This window comes from Anolis sagrei, chromosome 10 (assembly GCF_037176765.1).
Source record: "Anolis sagrei isolate rAnoSag1 chromosome 10, rAnoSag1.mat, whole genome shotgun sequence".
Lineage (NCBI taxonomy): Eukaryota > Metazoa > Chordata > Lepidosauria > Squamata > Dactyloidae > Anolis > Anolis sagrei.
In genome coordinates, this window is record NC_090030.1 from 30,011,994 (window position 1) to 30,035,422 (window position 23,429).

Genomic DNA, 23,429 nt, shown 5'->3' on the forward strand with positions numbered 1-23,429 from the left:
AATCATAGAATCATAGAATCATAGAGTTGGAAGAGACCTCATGGGCCATCCAGTCCAACCCCCTGCCAAGAAGCAGGAATATTGCATTCAAATCACCCCTGACAAATGGCCATCCAGCCTCTGCTTAAAAGCTTCCAAAGAAGGAGCCTCCACCACACTCCGGGGCAGAGAGTTCCACTGCTGAACGGCTCTCACAGTCAGGAAGTTCTTCCTAATGTTCAGATGGAATCTCCTCTCTTGTAGTTTGAAGCCATTGCTCCGTGTCCTAGTCTCCAAGGAAGCAGAAAACAAGCTTGCTCCCTCCTCCCTGTGGCTTCCTCTCACATATTTATACATGGCTATCATATCTCCTCTCAGCCTTCTCTTCTTCAGGCTTCTTCAGGCCTCTTCTCTCTCTTCTTGAATTGTGAACCTTGTCCTTTCTATGTTTCTGTGAGTTGCCCCCAGGCTGAGAACAGCGGTATATAAGCAAAGTAAATAAATAAATAAATTCGCATTACCATAATCAGTGGATTATGGTCTCCATAGTTTCAGGAGAAACCATTTTTCTTTTCAAAAATTCAGTGTCACACAGGTAAACAATAAAACACATCTCATAAAAATATAAACAATCTAAATATATAAGCGATTAAAACAAATAACAATCTATCACACATAAAACACTGACTTTTGATCTCATGTCCAAATCGTTTTCCAAAATCCATAGTCCATTATTCAAGCTGTTAAAGTCTTGTTCTGTAGTTTCCTATTCACTAAACGCCTGCGTAAAAAGCCAGGAAAGAAAGAAAGAGAAGGAAGGATGGGAGCAAAAAGCTAAGGAAGGAAGTAAACAGGTAGAGAAGGAAGAAAGGAAAGAAGAAAAGGAAATGAAGGAAGGACTGAAAGGAGGAGAGAAAGAGGGAGAGAAGGTTGGCCACAGCAACGCGTGGCGGGTAAAGCTAGTAAAAATATATTTTTTAAAACCACTCTGAGATTTTGAAGCTATTCCTGGCCCCTTCCACACAGCTGTATAAAATCCACATTGAACTGGATTGTATAGCAGTGTGGACTCAAATAGCACAGTTCAAAGCAGATATTGTGGATTATCTGCCTTGATATGTGTGTGGAAGGGCCCCCTGATAGTTGTTTCAAAGGGCAAAGGAATGCACTGAGGAAAGCATGTAGTGACGGTCCTCCTTCAGTCTCAGCCCTGATCGCAGCCCTGTGCCTCAGCTGGGCAGCCTCCGTTCCAGCTGGCGGTTCTCTGAAAGGGTTCATGGACGCAGCTGACAAAGTCCATGTCCCTCCAGGCTTTCCCTGGAAGGACCTGCCTCCATCTGAACTGCTCTTGTCAGCCTTGCACACCATTTCTACCAGTGGCCTGATGCTGCGTGGCATCTGGGCAAGGGCCTTGCCATATATGCTCAACTTTCGTGTCACTTAGATTTTGCTTCCAGTCATTTCCAGCATCTACTCCCCCTCTCGCACTCTTTCTTTCTTTCTTTCTTTCTTTCTTTCTTTCTTTCTCTCTCTTTCTGGGTGTTTCTAAAGACTTCATCCCACTGAACATGTCCAGTGTTTGGAAGAGTAGGTTTACCATACAGCTCAGGCATACTCCGCCTTGATATTAAATGGATGATTTTCTCAATTATTCTCCTTTCTCTCTCCCCTTCCCGATGTTGGAAGAAGGCAGAAACATGGGAAAGAAGGAGAGGTGGCAACACATGGCACACACAAAACAGAGAAGGAAGGAAGAGCAGAAAGAATGAGAGGAGGACATAACACATGGTACACAAAACACAGAAGGAAGGCAGAAAGGAAGGAAGGAAGAAAAGGAAGAAGGAGAGGATGATATAACACATAGCACACAAAACACAGAAGGAAGGCAGAAAGGAAGGAAGGAATAACAGAAAGAAGGAGAGGACTTAACACATGGCACACAAAACATAGAGAAGGAAGGAAAGAGGGAAGGAAGGAAGGAAGGAAGGAAGGAAGGAAGGAAGGAAGGAAGGAAGGGGAGGAGGGCATAACACATGGCACACACAACACAAGGAAGGAAGGAAGGAAGGAAGGAAGGAAGGAAGGAAGGAAGGAAGGAAGGAGAGGAGGATATAACACATGGTACACACAGCACAAAGAAGGAAGGAAGGAAGGAAGGAAGGACAGAAAGAAAGAAAGAAAGAAAGAAAGAAAGAAAGAAAGAAGAAAGGAGGATAGCCATGTATAAATATGTGAGAGGAAGTCATAGGGAGGAGGGAGCACTGTTCCATGTCCTAGAGATTAGGCCATGGAACAATGGCTTCAAACTACAAGAACAGACATTCCATCTGAACATTAGGAAGAACTTCCTGACTGTGAGAGCTGTTCAGCAGTGGAACCCTCTGCCCCGGAGTGTGGTGGAGGCTCCTTCTTTGGAGGCTTTTAAACAGAGGCTGGATGGCAATCTGTTGGGAGTGCTTTGAATGTGTTTTAAACCCGAAAAGGAAAAAAAATCCTCTGCTTGCTTTTCCCCGCTTCTGAAGTAAAACAACTACTTTCAATGTAAAGACCATCCAATGAAACAGGAAATAACACTTTCAAACCATTAACAAAAGGATTCGGAAGTCTCGGAAGTTTCAAAAAGTTTTGAACATTTTTTTCTGTGAAAATTGGAATTGACTTTAGAATCGAACCACCAGCGCCCCCTACATCCAAAACGAGTTTTGAACCATTTTTTTTTTTATCAAACAAGCCTAGTAGCCACACACTGAACAAACGTTTCTTGATTTCCTTCCAGATGTAACCACAGACAAATCTATTCACTGTGTCAAGGTTGCACCTCACATATAAACAGTAATATGCAACAATTAAAAAAAACCCTATGGCTGAGCCAAATGTAATAGTTTAAAATTTAAAATTTAAGAAATGAACAGAGGTAGGATGTATCTAGTAGGAGGGTTTTAAAAGAAATGAAGAGAGAGCAACCCAATGAGTAGTTAAAGTACTTCTTAGGACATTTTGCAGGGGATTATTTCCTTATTCAGGGAAGGCACACTGGAACAGCCACGTTTTCACGCTCCTCCTAAAGACTGCCAATGTGGGGGCTTGCCTGATATCTTTAGGAAGTGAGTTCCAGAGCCGGGGGGCCACCACAGAGAAGGCCCTCTCCCTCGTCCCTACCAATTGCACCTCCAAAGGGCATGGGAGCGAGAGCAGGGCCTCTCCAGATGATCGAAGAGATCGCGTGGGTTCATATACAGAAATGTGGTCACGCAGGTAGGCAGGTCCCAAACCGTTCAGGGCTTTATAGGTAAGATCCTGCACCTTGAATTGGGATCGGAAAATGAACGGCAGCCAAAGGAGCTCCCTGTAAGTCGCTCCAGTTAGTAACCTGGCTGCCGCCTGTTGTACCAATTGAAATTTCCGAGCCGTCTTCAAGAGCAGCCCCACGTAGAGTGCATTACAGTAATCCAATCTGGAGGTGACTAAAGCATGGACCACCATGGCCAGATCTGACTTCACAAGGTACAGTCATAATCAATACATGGATATCCGGTATGTATTTTCTCAGTATTCAGAGATCTCTATTTGCTCATGAGTTTGGATATGTATTTGCAGAGGGGGATTTCAACGTCTCTGCTGGAATGCACCGCTGTATCAGAGCAGACAACTTGTTAATGAAATCACTTGGGATTCTCGTCTCTTTGCTGACAAAAGCATTAATTTGGGAGAATGGAAATGGAACGTTCTTGGAAGGAGAAAGCGACCAAGGCATCTCCTGGCTGAACTCATCCACCAGCAGGTCACGTTTTAATAATCCAAGCCACTTTTCTCCAAAGTGCTGTTCATAAAGAAAATATCGAGGAAATAAATCAACTCTGCCGCATAATAAGAGGCTCTGACCTACTTCCTAAATAGGGCGTCAGCGATTGCAAACACTTCTGGGAGAAGTATTTGCATTTAAAGTCCTGCAATTACTGGCAATTAAAGCAGAAGCTTTTCAAATATTGTGCGCTAACCTCGTTGCATTAATGAAGTCAGTGGCGTTGTTCATGGAAAATGGCAGTATTTGCATGAAGAAGTCACGCACACGCAGATACATATTCCAGTCCTGTGGAATAAAATCCTTTGCTCTTAGAAAGAAACCTCGCAAGGGAGTTCAGAGAAGGTGGCAACATTTCCATGTTTATATTTACATGTACTGAAATTATGCCACCAGTTATGAGGCGGAAATGAAAACCTTAACCAGTGAATTCTTAGCACAAGACAAAGTATGCTGGTTCTGAAGGCTCTCTAAGGACCCTTCCACACAGCCATATAACCCAGAATATCAAGGCAGACAATCCACAATATCTGCTTTGAACTGCATTATTTGTCCACACTGCCATATAATCCAGTTCAATGTGGATTCTATGCAGCTGTGTGGAAGGGACTGTTCTGGTACGGCTGTACCAGGAGCTCCAACTTCCTTTTCTATCTTTGAGTGTTTGCATGTATTCCAATGTTCCATGCACTTTGCAATAAGGTGGCTTCCCTTGGTTTGCAGCCACCTGCCTATCATCGTTGGATTTTTTAATTCCGCACCTTTCCCCAGGGTTCAGGAAGGAAAGGGAGCCATTTTAGCTCAGTCTTACAGTTGAAAGCTTAGCTACAGGACGTGAATCAGCTTCACCTGTAGAGAAGCTTCGTTTCTTACGAAATTCCAGGGGAAACAGTTCCAAAGGACTCCAGCTGGAGAATCTACACAGAGACTTTGGCCTGGTAAGGACCTCTCGTGGCAGCCATAACTCAAATTGGAACCGGGTGTAGGGGCCCCACGCCAGCAAAGCCTAAATACAGATTGCCCAAGGAGGGATTAAAAAGGGTTTTCCTCTTAAAGAAAAGAAACAGTTAAAGAAACAGTTCACGAAGCCAGTTGCCTGTCCCTTGTGGACAAGATTAAGAAAGCCACCCGCTGATTCAAAGCCTTTAAGTATTTGTTTGACCTGTTGAAGATCTGAGAAGTATTTGATTGTTTTGTTGAAGACCTAAGCAATAATAAAGGACTTCGTTAAACTTTTCAAGAATCTAAAGACTTTTGTATAGGAAAATCCTTACATCCTCTCAGCTGAGGCACCCAGCTTCCCGCTAGGCACAAAGAGCACGTCCTGTTCAAAAGCCAACTGCTATAGGCCCAGAGCATGACAGCACAGGGACCTTAGTTAGTTTTATTGCCTCCAAGTGTCTCTTTAACCACTTCATCATATTCACTAAATTCCACTGAGTGCTACGTTTAAAATCCAGAAAGCCACTCTTGTCATCACATTAGTTTAGCTTCAAGTGTAGGATAGAGCGTTATTTGCATATTTTAAGCGTGAGGGCCAGCATTCTTTTCAAACGTTTCAGGAGGTGGTGAGGAAGGGGATTTTTTGAAATCATCTGGATGTTTGGTCATTTCTGTCATGTGATGGCATTAGTTGCTCCCAGGTTTATAATAAAACGTTTCCCCAATTTATGGGAGGAGCCAAAAGTACCCTTGTTAGGGAAAACATTACCTTTTGCTCACCAAATTTTTACTTTGCCAAAACAATTTCTTTTTTAAAATAGCCTTTCTGGATCCTTTTCTTTCCTTTCATCCTCTTCCTTTTGTGATATGCCTGTGCCTTGTGTTGCATGGGAAAACCGGGAGAGAAGGATTATTATTATGAGACTGCCCACATGCCATGGCGTCCACTTCAGGTAGGTGCAGCTCAGCCCCATCATCTCCATTAGCCGAAAGATCTGGCTGCTATGATCCACTTTGACTTAGTCTTCGGCCGGGTCCTGCTTGGTATGTTTGATCACCAAATTGCCCCAAATCCAGAATCACCAAAGGGAACTGTGTATATCCCTACCGAATATAAATCCATTGATTCCACTGAAACAAACTGCATTAATTCTGCTATGTCCAACTCAGGTCCAACTCAGCCTTTGTCCATTTTGCACAGCCCGCTGTTTCCTTTTGGTGACTGAGGACTAAATCTTTCCTTCCGTATCCCCATGCCTCTCACTGCTTTCTTCAACTCTCCCCATTTACATCTTCCAGAGACAAGGCTTTCTTCTTTTCTTGCCTCTCAGCAAAGGGCAGAGGCCTAATCCTTTGTGACATATGCAGTGATCACAACTGACTGCTCAGTCTCTCCCCAGCTCTTTCTTTCTGGAGACGCTGTGTTTAATTAGCCCAACGGTATTTAACATAGCCAACCAGTCACCTTTATGTCAGATCTCCCATAGTTACCTTGTCTTTTCTTTTTCACTTTTCCTGCTGCCTCCCCTATTTTGCTTCTGAGGTCTGCAAGGAAGGTCACTGAAGTTCATTCCTCCTTAGTACAGCTGAACTTGAGCAAAGAAAGGGGGAGAAGATAAAGGAAAGCAGGAAGAACTATAACTAAGAAAACTGTGGCTCTTCAAAGACTTACCTAAACTATGTTGTGTGGTTGGCCAATAGATTTGTGTGCATAATTTGTTTCTTCTGCTTCCTCTGTTTCTTTCAGTACCTTTGATACTTTTGGGAGACGTAACAGTAAGGATCCTCCCTGTGGTGTCTCAGTCTGAGCTTTCTGAGCCCAAGTTTCCTCAGGACGAGGAGGATGATGGGTTACAGATTTCTGAACATGTCCCTGTTGTTGATGCAGACAGTGTTGATACTGAAGACGAGGCAGCGTTTCAGTTCTCCAGGGCAAGGAATGTTGTTTTAAAAGATGGTTATTATTTGAGTGAAACTTCATAGCTGCAGGTGGAGGAGTTGACCACTCCACTGTGAGCGCAGTGCCTGCCGATTCCCAGGTTGCCCAGTCCCTGGATAATGAGTTATTTAGCCTTGAAGGTGATGGAGATTTAGTTAGGGAGGACCATTTGGAATTAAGGGTACGCCAAAGTGCTCGACTTGCTAACAAACAGGAGGTTCGAGGTCAACGCAATGCTTTCATGCTAGGAAAGCATTTTTAACAATCTGATTGAAGTCAACCCTTTGTCAGTGCAACTTTGCTTACACCCTTTTAACTTCTATGGAATTGCCTCGGCTTTTGGGGAAAGCTTTTGGCTCTTTGGGACTTTGGGTTTGATCTTGGTTTCTGGGGACTTTGTCATGCTGCCATGGATTCTTGTTTGACCAATGCTTGTGGATTATACTTCATGTTATTTGCCTTTGGACCTTGAAAACTCTGTCTTTGCATTTAAGACTCTGTTTTGGCTATTGAACTTTTGCAACCTTATTTTTATGTTTATGATTTTGCTTTTTCTTCAATAAACTACAAAACCTACAGCCTTGGTGTGTGGTGGTGTTCTGAGCAAGGTGAGTCTATCCTGAGTTGCAACACTCCTGATACAAACACTTGTCTGACACGAAAGCAAGCAGGAGCCGATCTTGGCTACTCCTCTGCTTTTCAGCATCACAGTTTAATCTTTTTAATTAACACTCCCCCCCCCCCAGAAAACAAAAATAAAACCATAATTCCTGTTGAACACTGTAGTGAATTCCCTACCTGTTAGGCTAGGGAAAGCCTAGAAAAATAGGCCCAGAAAGTTCAGCAGCCATTTTGGAAAGGGTGCCGGGGAAATCCATTTTAGTTACTCATTTCCTGAGGGGGGGGTTGTTTAGAAAGAGCAGCTCTGGGGGGAAATGAGGGAAGACTGTAATTGGCTGAGAGAGAGAGAGAGTAGTTTCTTAACTTAGAAAAGGGGGAAAATTGACTTTAAGGGGACATTTTACAACCCTGCCAGGGAGATTGGTTCTGGGTGTTGAAGAGATAGGTTCTGATGTTTGAGTGAGTTAGATAGACTCTGGGTTTTAAAGAAGGTAGATTAGAGTAATATTCAAAGAGCTGCTACATCAGAAGAGAAATAATAGCTACATCAGAAAAAAAACAGCTGGCAGTAATGGCACGGTCATCAGCATAGATGAAACTCTCTGTCCCTTCTGGCAGTGGCTGAGCAGGCTGAGCCCCTACATTTCCCTGAAAGCTACTACCAGTTATCTCTCCTCTTCCAGGAGGTCATCACTCTTCCTTACCTGGAAGTGGGAAGGAAGCCTCCTTAAATAAAATGCCTTGGAAATACTGTATGGCTGCTGGTGTGATACAGCCTGGGAGAGAAAATGTGCAAGCCTGCCTGCAGCTGAGCACCTCTTCTCTAGAATATAAACAGGCAGAAGCATCCTTAAAGCATGTACCTGCCTGAAGCTGAGCACCTCTCCTCTAAAGTAAAAAAAAAAAAAACCTTTAAGAACTTGCTTCCTTTAAATGCCTTGGAAAGTGTGGCATGCAGGCCCTGGAGAAAAACCACACGGAATATAAACAGGTAAGAAGCTACCTTAAAGCACGTACCTGCCTGCAGCTGAGCACCTCTCCTCTAGAGTAAGAAACAGCTTTAAAAACTTGCCTCCTTTAAATGCCTTGGAAAGAGTGTGTGTGGCATACAGGTCTAGGAGAGAAAGTATGTGCCTGTCTGCAGATGAGCACCTTTCCTCTAGAGTAAGATACAGCTTTAAGAACTTGCCTCATTTAAATGCCTTATAAAAAGTGCATGTGACATGCAGGCCCTGGAGAGAAAGCACACACGCCTGCCTGCAGCCGAGCATCTTTACTCTAGAGTAGAAACAAGTAAGAAGTCCCCTTAAAGCATTTGCCTGCCTGCAGTTGAGGACTTCTCCTCTAGAGTAAGAAACAGCTTTAAGAACTTGCCTCCTTTAAATGCCTTGAAAATAATATATGTGGTGTTCAGGCCCAGGAGAAAAGCACACCCCTGCCTGCAGCTGAGCAGCTCTCCTCTAGAGTAGAAATAGCTTAAATGTTTAAAATGATGGGAAGGGGAGCCTGGGAAGCCCTCACCCCCCCCTACCCCCACCCCCACCCCCCACAATGGGTTGATAGAAAACGGATGTATCAGCACATCCAAGCAAAAAAAGAGATCTGACCTCCTGAATTCAGATGGCTCAGAGCCTCCACCAAAAGCTGGGACACCGAAACGGGTCAAGGTTTACCCCAAATGCACAAGCCTATTGAGCAGTGAAGGTGAACTATAGGATCCTACATCTTAGCAATGAAATGTAGGATGTCAGCCATTGTTCATAGCATGAAATGAATTTTCGGAGACAAACTTTCTCCACAATTAAATTTCTCCACAATTTTCGGAGACAAACTTTCTCCACAATTAAAAATAGCAGATTCTCTAAAACTGCAGTTGCCGACTTTCTCCCTCAACACTGAAACTCTACCTGCTTTTCTTTCACAAGCAATAAATTATGGGGGAAACTAGCCGACAGGTGTCCTGAAATTTGAGGACCATTATACAATATTTTTAGAATTCCAAAATGTTCCATGCAAGGAACCATCACTCAGAGTTTGACATCCTTCCCTTTCGCTCCTCAAAACATGACCTTTAGGGATGTTTATGCCTGCAAGCATAAGCTTTCATTAGCAAGAACCTGAAGTTGGGTTAATGCTTTTGCTCACAAAGGGGAGTGAAGCAATACTTATTCTTTTCCCACTGAAAAAGAGAGAAAAGGGACCATCTCTTAGGCCACCTGCCCTTGCAAACAAAAAGCTGCCCAACGACCGTTGTTTGATGCTAGGGCATTAAAGCAGTTTGCAGGCCTCTTATTCCTTATCAATCTGTAATTATTATGGCCAAAAGAACCCAGCTGTCTTTGGAGAATATTAAGCACAGCTTCGCCTCAAGACATGAATCCTGAATGGCTGACGCCTCCGCTCATTTTACAATCTAAAAATATAACGGGAAAATTTGCCAAGAGCAATCTGCAAAGAGGCACTGATTCATAGCAGCTAGGAACTTGGCAAACACCCAGCTCCATCTCCAAACTCCAGTATGTACAAGGCGGAGAAGAGGCATGTATGAACTCCATTTGAGCAAGGGGTTCGCAAGCACAGGGTAGTGGCCTGCTCCAGGGCATTCCTGACTTGGAGGACAAGAGTGCAGATGAATGTCCACCATTGCATTTTGGAGATGCAATTTCTGTGCATGGTTGCCATTGGGTTATAATATTTTCTTGGAAAATAAAAGAACAGTTGCAGACTCCAGATAGTAGGCATGGTTAGGTCCAGCCAGAATCTTCGTAATTCAGGTTAAATTCGGATCTAATTCCTTTTTTAAGCGTTTTCGAAGCGATTTGGGAACCCAGAAGTATCCTTGCCATTTTGAAGCCACTGTCACCACGAATCAAGAAATGATTCGGAAAAGACCCAGTGTTTGGAGGCAAGCAGGAGCTTGCATGCTAGGATGCTTGCCTCCAGCCAATGAGGGGAAACGATGTGGGGAGGGTCAGGGTTTCGGCAAGGCTCGAGCCGGGGAAGCGAAGGGAAAAGGAATAGGGCAGGCTGCTTGGGTGGGAAAGGTGCCACACCACCACTTAGCAAGGGAACAATAGGGTTGGGAACAACTATTTTCCTTGGGGAACCAGACCATAAAAGTTTGCAGCCCTCCTTTCTCTGCCTGGGGTTACACGTTGTAATTTTGGAAACTAGAAATCTCCTAATCTAATCTTTTCCTTGGGGAACCAGACCATAAAAGTTGCAGCCCTCCTTTTGAAGTCAATACGGACTTTAGGAGGGTCTCCCCAGTAAAGGAGACCCCTAGGACCGTACCAAAAAGGGTCCCTAACCTTGGTGAGGACAGAGAAGACGAATGCCATGTGGCCGGCGAGACAAAGGGGACATCCTTCACTTTCTCTGCCTTGGAGTTACATGTTGTTCTTTTGGAAACTAGAAATCTCCTAATCTAGTGAGGCTTCCCTGCAGCCCTGCATCTGTATTTCTCCAAGAAGAAGCAGAAACCATACACTTGGCTGGATCATGCACTGTTCTTGCCTGTCTGTTATTCCTGCTGTTTTTCTCCCTTCCCTTCTCCTCTTTCCTTATCTCTCTTCCTTTCTCTTTTCCTTTCCTCCTCCAAATCCAGCCCATTCAGGAAAACATTTGGGGGGGGGGTTACTAGGTTCCCTGGGTATGCTTAAAGTGGCATACATCTTTTTCCTGGGAAATGACAAAATAAACTGAAATGAAGGAATACAGGCGATGTGGCAGAGTGAGTTTTGTAGGACATACAGTGTAAATCCCCCGTGTGTGTTTGTGTGTGTGTGTGTGTGTGTGTATTCTGGTAGAGAAAACTCCATGTTTTTCTGAACGTGCTGGGATTTGGAGGAGAAAAAGGAAAGGGAAATGAAGAGAGATAAGGAAAGAGGAGAAGGGAAGGGAGAAAAACAGCAGGAAAAAGGTCAGTTTAAACAAGTGTGGATGGATTACTCTCCTTTCTCTCCAGTGTCAGTTTAAACCAGTGTGGATGGGATGGATCTGCAAGAGTTTAAACCAGTGTGGATGGATTGCTTTCCTCTCCTTTCTCTCCTGCGTCAGTTTAAACCAGTGTGGATGGATTCCTTTCCTTTCCTTTCTCTCCCATGTCAGTTTAAACCAGTGTGGATGGGATGGGTCTGCGTCAGTTTAAACCAGTGTGGATGGGATTGATCTGTTTAAACCAGTGTGGATGGGATGGATCTGCATCAGTTTAAACCAGTGTGGATGGATTCCTTTCCTTTCTCTCCTATGTCAGTTTAAACAAGTGTGGATGGGATGGATCTGCATCAGTTTAAACCAGTGTGGATGGATTCCTTTCCTTTCCTTTCTCTCCATAGAATCATAGAATCAAAGAGTTGGAAGAGACCTTATGGGCCATCCAGTCCAACCCCCTGCCAAGAATGTCCTCTAATCCCTTATCCACTCCATCTTGCTGAGGTTGAAGATGACTTTCTTTTTGTGAGAAGACCGAGGCAAAGAAGGCATTAAGTGGTTCTGCCTTTTCCCTACCCCCTGTCAGCATTGCCTCATCTTCTCCTCGAAGAGGCCCTATCGCCTCCTTGTTTTTCCTTTTTCTACTGACAAAAGAAAATAAGCCTTTTTATTGTTTTTAATGTCCCTGGCAAGCCTGAGCTCATTTTGTGCTTGAGCCTTGCGGACCTTTTCCCTACAGGTGTTGGCTATTTGTTTGAATTCTTCTTTGGTGATTTCTCCCTTTTTCCACTTCTTGTGCATGTCTCTTTTGTGTTTTAGCACAGTTAGAAGTTCTTTGGACATCCATTCTGGCTTCTTTGCACCTGTCCTACTTTTTCTCTTTGTTGACACAGTTTACAATTGTGCCTTGAGTATTTCACTCTTGAGAAATTCCCATCCATCCGTAACTCCCTTGTCTTTTAGTATCTGTGTCCACGGAATGCTGCTCAGCATTTTCTTCATTTTACAGAAATCGGCTCTCCTAAAGTCCAAAATGTGGGTTTGACTTGTCTTAGTTTCAGCCTTCCTTTGTACCTCAAATTGCAGGAGCACATGGTCACTTGCCCCTAAGGATCCGACCACTTCAACCGCGTTGATCAGGTCCTCCGCATTTGTTAGGATGAGATCAAGAGTAGCCAACTCCCTTGTTGCCTCTTCTACCTTCTGGACCATAAAATTGTCTGCAAGGCAAGCAAGAAATTTATTGAACCTTGTACTCTTGGCCGAGTTTGTTTTCCAGCAAATATCGGGATAGTTGAAGTCGCCCATGACTACTACATCTCTTCTCTGTGCCTGTTTGGTCAACTGTTGGCTTCATCCAGTTCTTCCTCCTGGCTTGGAGGTCTGTAGTAGACGCCTACGAGATCTTTTTGAGTCCCAGTTCCCTTGATTCTTATCCAGATGCTTTCGAGCTGGTTTCCCGGATTGCTGTCTTGCATCTCTTCTGCAGCATATGAGTTTTTGACATATAAGGCTACTCTGCCTCCTCTCCCCTTTGTTCGGTTTCTGTGAAAGAGGTTATAGCCCTCGATGTCTACATTCCAGCGATAGGACTCATCCCACCAGGTTTCAGTGATGCCTATGATATCATATTTGTGGTGTTGTGGTAAAATTTGGAGTTTGTCTTGTTTATTTCCCAGTGTCAGTTTAAAGCAGTGTGGATGGGATGGATCTGCATCAGTTTAAACCACTGTGGATGGATTGCTTTCCTCTTCTTTCTCTCCTGTGTCAGTTTAAACCAGTGTGGATAGATTCCTTTCCTTTCTCTCCCATGTCAGTTTAAACCAGTGTGGATCGGATGGATCTGCATCAATTTAAACAAGTGTGGATGGATTCCTTTCCTTTCTCTCCTGTGTCAGTTTAAACCAGTGTGGATGGGATGGATCTGCATCAGTTTAAACCAGTGTGGATGGATTCCTTTCCTTTCTCTCCTGTGTCAGTTTAAACCAGTGTGGATGGGATGGATCTGCATCAGTTTAAACCAACGTGGATGGGCTGGATTTGCATCAGTTTAAACCAGTGTGGATGGATTCCTTTCCTCTCCTTTCTCTCCCGCGTCAGTTTAAACCAGTGTGGATGGATTCCTTTCCTTTCCCAAGAGTTTTAACCAGAGTGGATGGATTTCTTCCCTTTGCTCCCGCCCCCTTTTCTGGAGTAAAACAACTACTTTCAAAGTAAAGACCACCCAATGGAGCAGGAAATAACACTTTGAAACCATTAACAAAGGATTCGGAAGTCTCGGAAGTTTTCAAAAAGTTTTGAACTTTTTTTGTGTGAAAATTGGAATTGACTTTAAATCTGAACAACTAGTGCTCCCTACATCCTAAACAAGTTTTGAACTGTTGGTTGTTGTTGTTTTTTTATCAATCAAGCCTACCAGATAGTGTCACTCAGATGATATGGATCTGGTAAGTCTACTCCTGCATTCCAGCCTGTTTTCAATATACAGTAGAGACTTGCTTATCCGACATAAACAAGCCAGCACAACATCGGATAAACATATGGTATAATAAGATAAAGATAGAAAAAAAACCAAATTACTTCATAAGAGCCGGCCTAATAAAAATATGGAACAGGTATAAATTGAGGTTCTATAGACATACTCCTCTCTGGCTATCACCTTTGGAAGACTTTCAGAGAAGAATACTAGGCTGGCAAATCTGTCCTACTTATGGTGACTTACTAACCAAACAAAATGGAAAATTTGAATTAAAAGAGGGAAAAGACGTTAAACCAACGTTTCCAAATTGCTCTTGGTTTCATTATAGGCAGGTGTCCGAACACTTTAGGAAAGACAAGGACTTGCAGATAAAAATGGCTTTTGGGACAATATAATGAAGACAGAAAATAAATGGATTATATATATATATATATATATATATATATATATATATATAATCTATGCTCTATGCCTGCTCTATGCCTGCAAAACGTGGACTGTCTACAGATGTCACATGCAACTCCTGGAACGATTCCATCAGCGCTGCCTCCAGAAAATCCTGCAAATATCTTAGGAAGACAAGCGGACAAACGTCAGTGTGCTGGAAGAAGTAAAGACCACCAGCATTGAAGCAATGGTCCTCTGCCATCAGCTCCGCTGGGCCAGCCACGTTGTCCGGATGCCTGAGCACTGTCTCCCAAAGCAGTTGCTCTACTCTGAACTTAAGAACGGAAAACGGAATGTTGGTGGACAGGAAAAGAGATTGAAAGATGGCCTCAAAGCCAACCTTAAAAACTCTGGCATAGACACTGAGAACTGGGAAGCCCTGGCCCTTGAGCGCTCCAGCTGGAGGTCAGCTGTGACCAGCAGTGCTGCAGAATTTGAAGAGGCACGAGTGGAGGGTGAAAGAGAGAAACGTGCCAGGAGGAAGGCGTGTCAAGCCAACCCCGACCGGGTCCGCCTTCCACCTGGAAACCAATGCCTTCACTGTGGGAGAAGATGCGGGTCAAGAATAGGGCTCCACAGCCACCTACAAACCCACAAAAATAGTCATCAAGGAAGACCATCTTACTCGTCCAACGAGGGATCGCCTAGGTAAGTATACACACACACGCACACGCACGCACACACGCACACACACACTACTAGAGTGGACAACAGAAAAAGAGCAAATAAAAGAATAGATGGTGAAATGGGCCCAAAACATCGGACACCAAATTGACTTTAAAACATTGAGAAAAAGCCTATTATACCTATTCACACACGTTCCTCTGAGAATTGAAGTCAGGTTCAGAAAGTTCCTGCACAAGTGCCATCTTGTAAGGATGGAAATGAAGATCATCATGAAAAATTCTCCTTACAGAACGATTGGAAAGTCCAAGGGCAGACACAGAACACCATGGTGATCGCAACATTGAAGCTCTCACTGCCTCAATATTCTCAGGTGATCTCATGGGCCGAGGAACTCCAGTTCTTCATCTTCTTGCACTTGCAGTTTGTCTGAATGTAGTGACCCACATCACAATTGATTTCCGGTCCGGGACAGGGGCCAATGGGGCTAAATTAAAGCGAATCCGAAAGGCACGCTGGGTTATTTTATTTATTTATCGTGTTAGTATCAACCAGACAATTGTATTACATTTTTTAACATTTTTTTACCAAACAGACAAAACAGAGTTTGCAATCTTGGTAGTTGATTAAATGTCCTTTGACCAGTAGCTGGCCACTTGGAGTGCCTCTGGTGTTGCCGCAAGAAGGTCCTCCGTTGCGCATGTGGCGGGGCTCAGGTTGCATTGCAGCAGGTGGTCTGTGGTTTGTTCTTCTCCGCACTCGCATGTCGTGGATTCCACTTTGTAGCCCGATTTCTTGAGGTTGGCTCTGCATCTCGTGGTGACAGAGCTCAGTCTGTTCAGCGCCTTCCAAGTCAACCAGTTTTCTGTGTGCCCAGGAGGGAGTCTCTCATTTGGTATCAGCCATTCATTGAGGTTCTGGGATTGAGCCTGCCACGTTTGGACTCTCGCTTGCTGAGGTGTTCCAGCAAGTGTCTCTGTAGATCTTAGAAAACTATTTCTTGATTTAAGTCATTGACATGCTGGCTGATACCCAAACAATGGATGAGCTGGAGATGTCTCTGCCTTGGTCCTTTCACTATTGGCTGCTACTTCCCAGCGGATGTCAGGTGGTGCAATACCGGCTAAACAGTGTAATTTCTCCAGTGGTGTAGGGCGCAGACACCCCGTGATAATGCGGCATGTCTCATTCAGAGCCACATCCCCTGTTTTAGTGTGGTGAGATGTGTTCCACACTGGGCATGCATACTCAGCAGCAGATGCCTTCACTGTGTCTGGTTGTGATCCCCAGGTTGTGCCAGTCAGCTTTCGTATGATATTTGTTTCTAGCACCCACTTGTTGCTTGATGTTCAGGCAGTGCTTCTTGTAGGTCAGAGAACGGGCCAGAGTGACTCCCAGGTATTTGGGTGTGCTGCAATGCTCCAGTGGGATTCCTTCCCAGGTGATCCTCAGGGCTCGGGATGCTTCCCTGTTCTTGAGATGAAAAGCACATGTCTGTGTTTTAGATGGGTTGGGGATCAGCTGGTTTTCCCTGTAATAGGCAGTAAGGGCACCTAGAGCTTTGGAGAGCTTCTGTTCAACCATCTCAAAGTTCCCTGCTTGAGCAGTAATGGCACGATCATCAGCATACATGAAACTCTCTGTTCCTTCTGGCAGTGGCTGGTCATTTGTGTAAATGTTGAACATTGATGGAGCAAGCACGCTCCCTTGAGGCAGGCCATTCTTCTGTTTCCGCCATTTGCTTCTCTGGCCCTGGAACTCAACAAAAAATCTCCTGTTTAGTAGCAGGTTTCCTATGAGGTGGGTGAGGTGGTAGTCCTTTGTGATATTATACATTTTTCTCAGAAGGAGGCGGTGGTTCACAGTATCATAGGCTGCTGACAGGTCTATGAAGACAGCTCCTGTGATCTGCTGCCTTTCAAAGCCATCTTCTATGTGCTGAGTCAGGTTCAGCACTTGCGATGTGCAGCTTTTGCCTTTCCTGAAGCCAGCTTGCTGTGGGATCAGCAATAGGCACGCTGGGTTGCAATTACAGAACATCCGCTCAAAAAGTAGGCCTCAACGGCAAAAGCACGCTCCTCATTGTTCCAACGCATGATGGTGACTGAACTGTGTCAGGACAAAACTTTATACTCCCGCCTCTCGAACGAGACCACTAGCGCTCCGCTACATCTTCAACCGACTGAATGGCACGCATTTTAATAAAGGAAGTTATGCTGCCGCACCCTGTACTTAGGCTGTATGTAGAGGGCCCTCCAGATGTTATTGCCCGATCCTCCCATTGTGCTTTGCCATGGGTTCTGCTGCAGAGCCACAAGCCACCACTCCTGGATGAAATTTAAGGCTCTTCCAAATTCAGCCACTTCAGTCTTTTCTGGATTCTGGTCTTTCTTTACTAGGAATCATACCTTTATCGCACTGCATGCTTCTGATTCCCCATACCCCAAAGCTGACATTATGGAACAAACTTTAGACACTTTATTTGTGAAGAAAGGTGTGAACAGCTTTGCCCATCCATCAGCCACAAGGTGAACTCTTAACTGGAAGAGACAGGCAGACAGCCTAGCAGAAAAAAAGGCACTGAGCGGCGATACACCAGGGGGAGGACAACAAACTACAAAATAAGGCAAATGTTTGGAAACAGCTCTCTTGACAGAGATTTATATTTAGAAGATTGCTGATAAAGCAAGAGCTTCTGGACACATGAGCAAATAATCGGACACACTTTCTGCAAGAGCAGATGTGTATCAACTGGTTTTGGATCAGCTATACATCAACGGGCATCGCCTCTCTTTTGAGTGGGATTACTGAAATTGCTCTGAAAGTGTATGCATTTTGAAGCAATGCTTGAATAGACCCCAGAAAGCAATAGGGATTGCTAGCTTCTCGGGATCTTGTCAGAATTCAAAGCTGCTCATGTGCAGGGTTATGCTCAAAAAAGCATAAGCACAAAGAAAAGGGGAGGTGGTTTTTCCTCTTTGGTTCTCGCAACAGAGGCCCACTTATGTACAAGCTCACATAAGCAATGGCACTATCTCAGGTTGAACCTCTGAATTCAGAACTAGTTTGGAAATCTGCCCTATAACAGAAATAATTATGCCACGAAGCAGATGAAATGTATGGTATGGTCACTATCCATCCCATTTGCTCATGGTTTTACACATGCAATACTCAGCATACTTAGACCTCACAATTAGGCCTGGGTAACAACGGAAAAATTTGTTTCTAAAATCGATTTGTATTTGGGGGGTTTTTTTGTTTCGATATTTAAAATAATTACAAAATTTTCCTTTTAAAAAGTTCGATATTTACGAAATTTCGTAAATGGTAAAAAATTAACGAATCGATTTCCGAAACAATAACGAATCGATTCGTTAATGGCGGATGCGACCATGAAATACGCTAAAAAACCTCCAAAACCTTCTGAAGCTTCCCTCTCCCTCTGTTGTTGACTGTTGGTGTGATATTATAATTTTTTTTCACTAATTAAACCATAAAACTGGCCCAGACATGCGGAAATAATAACGAAACGACCTCAAAACAACAACGAAACAAATACAATATCGAAATACGAAGCATTTACAAAACGTTTTTGAAAATTCGTTTTTTTTAATAAATGCTCCAGAATGGTTCGTTATTGTTTTGTAATTGAAAAAATTAACGAATTATTAACGAATTACGAATTAACGAAACGAAACCGCCCAGCCCTACTCACAATCATGGGGTCTTTTTTCGATAGAGTTACAAGCTGGGTAGATGCGGGGAATGCCGTGGATGTAGTGTACCTGGATTTCAGTAAGGCCTTCGACAAGGTCCCCCATGACCTTCTGGCAAGGAAACTAGTCCAATGTGGGCTAGGAAAAACTACGGTGAGGTGGATCTGTAATTGGTTAAATGGACGAACCCAGAGGGTGCTCACCAATGCTTCCTCTTCATCTTGGAAAGAAGTGACAAGTGGATTGCTGCAGGGTTCCGTCCTGTGCCCGATCCTGTTCAACATTTTTATTTATGACTTAGATGAAGGGTTAGAAGGCAGGATCATCAAGTTTGCAGACGACACCAAATTGGGAGGGATAGCCAATACTCCAGAGGACAGGAGCAGGATTCAAAACGATCTTGACAGACTAGAGAGATGAATGGCCAAAACTAACAAAATGAAGTTCAACAGGGACAAATGCAAGATACTCCACTTTGGCAGGAAAAACAAAATGCAAAGCTACAGAATGGGGGACAATGCCTGGCTCGAGACCTGTACGTGTGAAAAAGATCTTGGAGTCCTCATAGACAACAAGTTAAACATGAGCCAACAATGTGATGTGGTGGCAAAAAAAGGCGAAAAAGGGATTTTGGCCTGCATCAATAGGAGCATAGTGCCTAGGTCCAGGGAAGTAATGCTACCCCTCTATTCTGCTTTGGTTAGACCACACCTGGAATATTGTGTCCAATTCTGGGCACCACAATTCAAGAGAGATATTGACAAGCTGGAATGTGTCCAGAGGAGAGCAACTAAAATGAACAAGCCCTATGAGGAGCGGCTTAAGGAGCTGGGCATGTTTAGCCTGAAGAAGAGGAGGCTGAGAGGAGATATGATAGTCCTGTATAAATATGTGAGAGGAAGCCACAGGGAGGAGGGAACAAGCTTGTTTTCTCCTTACTTGGAGACTAGGACACGAAACAATGGCTTCAAACTACAAGAAAGGAGATTCCATCTGAACATGAGGAATAACTTCCTGACTGTGAGAGCCATTCAGCAGTGGGACTCTCTGCCCTGGAAGCTTTTAAACAGAGGCTGGATGGCCATCTGCCAAGGGTGATTTGAATGCAATATTCCTGCTTCTTGGCAGGGGGTTGGCCCATGAGGTCTCTTCCAACCCTTTGATTCTATGATTATATGATTCTATTCCCTCTTTTTCTTCTTTGGCATCTGGAGGCTGTGCTCGACTCAGCCATTGGGAAGTGCTGTTGTTTCATTTTTCCATGCTAATAATAATAATAATAATAATAATAATAATAATAAAACTTTATTTATTATTATTATTATTATTATTATTATTATTATTTCATTCACTTATACCCCGCCCTTCTCACCCCGAGGGGGACTCAGGGCGGCTTACAGGGAGGGCACAATTAGATGCCCAGACACACAACAAGTAATCCAAAAATATAACAATTCAGCAGTTAGATTAAAACATCAATACATAATAAAATCATAAATCCTAAAACAATCTCATGTCAGAGTCCATATATCAGAGTCCATACATCCATTCTGTTCCGTTTGTCCTTGTCTATCGCCAGGTCCTTGAGTTAGTTGTCAGAGTGACCAAAAGCTTGGTCCCACATCCAGGTCTTTAGTTTTTTCCTAAATGCTAGAAGGGAAGTCGCCGATCTGATCTCCCCGGGGAGTGAGTTCCACAGGCGGGGGGCCGCCACTGAGAAGGCCCTGCTCCTCGTCCCCGCCAGCCTCACTTGTGACACTGGCGGGGTCGAGAGCAGGGCCTCCCTAGAAGATCTTAAACTTCGAGGTGGGACGTAGAGGGAGATCCGTTCGGACAAATACACTGGGCCGGAACCGTATAGGGTTTTATAGGTCAAAACCAGCACTTTAAATTGTGCTCGGAATTGGATCGGCAGCCAGTGGAGCTGACGCAACAGGGGGGTGGTGTGCTCCCTGTACGCCGCTCCGGTGAGCAATCTGGCTGCCTCTCGCTGGACTAGTTGAAGTTTCCGAGCAGTCTTTAAAGGCTTTATACCCCGCTCCATCTCCCCCAAGGGGACTTGGTGCGACTTACATAAGGACACGCCCATCAGTACAATACACAACAATATAACACAAAAACATAATGAAACAAAAAATACATAAATGCAAACAATATAATAGCAGCACAACAATGTAAAATCAGACATTAAAACACAAAAGATTTCGCTGGGCAGGGCCAAATTCAGGATAAATTTTTAAAACACTGGGGATAGGACAATGTCAAACATCGGGAGGGGAAGATCCGGGGATGAGGAAGGATTTAATTGCATAAACCATAAATAAAGTGCTACTGAGGCCATTTAGTGCAAAGTTTTTGGTCAGGGAGTACCTTACGTTCAATCACTGAAGGCACATTGGAATAACCAAATTTTCAGATTCCTCCTGAAGATTGCCAGCGTGGGAGCTTGTCTAATATCATTGGGAAGTGAGTTCCATAGTCGAGGGGCCACCACAGAGAAGGCTCTCTCTCTTGTCCCCGTAAGTCGCACTCGTGATGCAGGCGAGAGTGAAAGAAGAGCCTCTCCAATGAGCCTGTTGTTCACGAACGCCTTCCTGATTGAATTGCCAACGTGTCTTCCGGGGCACCTTTTAACTTCCTGTCGAAGTGGTACCTATTGCTGTTTTTGAACTGTTAGGCAAGCAGAAGCTAGGGCTGAGAGTGGGACCTCACCCAACCTGTGGCTTCTGGTCAGCAAGATTTTCTGTAGCTGCTGGTTTAACCCGCTGTGCTAACTGCAGCCTCTAGCTAGCTGTTTTGTATTACTTCTAATGCTGTTTAATCCTTTGGCTCCTTGTTCCTTTTCCATTGGGTGCTCACCACGGCTAGAAGGCAAGCATTCAGTGGGTGAGCCGAAGTGCATGAGGTGTGCATGCTGTCTCATATGTTGTGAATAATTACTCAGACTGGCTTTCAAACATGACTAATGGGGACTGACGATTGGGGCTTTCTCTCTCTCTTTGTATTATACTTTGTAACAAATAAATCTCTCAAAGGTGGTTAATATTTAACATACACTCTATTCTCCTGGCAGGATGTTAACATAGCAGAAGGAAACACTGTCAAGAGCTTGGATATAACTGAATCCGTAATAATTAGAGACACAGCTACCATAACAATGAGCAAGAATTTGCACTCTCTGAGACGTCAAGCCAACTGGAAGAGGGGTGAGTGTGAAACAGGACCACAGCTGATAATGGCAGGTCATCCAGACTGATCTTAGCCATTATTTTGCAAAACATGGGAAAGGGCGGTCACCAGGAAAGTCATTGGCATCAACATTAGGGGCCAAGTAGGCTTGTCCGTGGAATTCATTTCTTCTGTTTCTTTCAGTACCGTGGGTATTTTGGGAGCTGTGATGATGTGTAAGTTTTATTCCTTTAGTTATGTGTAGTTTGGACAGTAGTTTAGGGATGGTAAGTATGGGAGATTATGTTTTGTGGGAGATGGTGGCTTGGCGTTAGCTGAGTTGCCATAGCAACAGGGGTGGAGCCAACTGCCTCTTCAGGAGGCAGCTGTTTTAAAAAGTCAGTAAGCCGGCGAGCTACTGGAAACACTGGGTCTCTAGGTGGAGATTCAGGGAATGTGTCTGTAGCCGGTGTGCTATAGGGAAGACTGAATCTCAGGGTGGAGATTCAGGGAATCAATTGGTGACCAAAGTGGTTGCAGAGAAGGACCCGGTAGTGAGAGAGCTACAGGGGGTTGTTGATTCTAAATTAAGAATCAAGGTTTGGCTGGGTTTAAGCCTGCTGTGCCTGCTGTAAAACGTTTTGAAGTCTATGCCTGAGATTACTCATGAAACCTTTCCAATGTAACCATCAAGATTTGTGCCTCTTTTGAAGAAACAGTTAAACATGTTATACTCCTGTTAAAATAAACTTGTTACTGTTCTCCTCAAGCCTTGCCTGATACAGTTTCTTCTAAGTTGAACAGCCTGCAATAGTAAAGTCAAGCCAGGAAAGTAAACGCTACACTATCAAATAAATAAAGCCTTCTGTAATTAACAGTCCCTTTATAAAATAGCTCCTAGGCTGATATTGATCGTCGCCCGGCTTCCCTCACAGATTAGGTGGCAGTGGGTGTTTTACCACTCGCACCTTCACATTTGGTGGCATTCGGTGGCATTAAAACGGTCTTCTTTACAATTGGTGGCAGCAGTTTAACAACTTCTTTACAGGAGCCCAGTAACAGTAAGGGCCCACCCAGTACAAAAACCCACATGGCACGAAAGCAAGTGGGAGCTGAGCCGTTTGCTCTGTTTCTTTCAGTACCTTGAGTATTTTGGGAGCCCATAACAGTAAGGCCCCTCCCGGTACAAAAACCCACCTGACACGAAAGCAAGTGGGAGCTGAAGTTGGCTTTGTTAACGCTAGCAGAAGGATCACAGAGGCTAAGAATAATGGAGGTAAAAAGCAGGTTTCAGCTTTACTTGAGCAGTTCATAAATCTAACACACACCATCAGCAAGCAGACATGAAGAACAACAAAGCAAAAGAGAAAGGCACTAAAGAAAAAACTGCAGCTGGAAAGGAGTCGATTATGTTTCATTATGTTTTGGTGTTATATTGTTGTGTATTGTACTGATGGGCATGTCCTTATGTAAGTCGCACCAAGTCCCCTTGGGGGAGATGGAGCGGGGTATAAATAAAGTATTATTATTATTATTATTATTATTATTATTATTATTTATTAGCATGGAAAAATGAAACAACAGCACCTCCCAATGGCTGAGTCGAGCACAGCCTCCAGATGCCAGAGAAGAAAAAGAGGGAATAGAATCATAGAATCATAGAATCAAAGGGTTGGAAGAGACCTCATGGGCCAAGCCCCTGCCAATAGAATTGAATATAAATAAAGTACATTATTATTATTATTATTATTATTATTATTAAATAAGAGATCAGAAAAC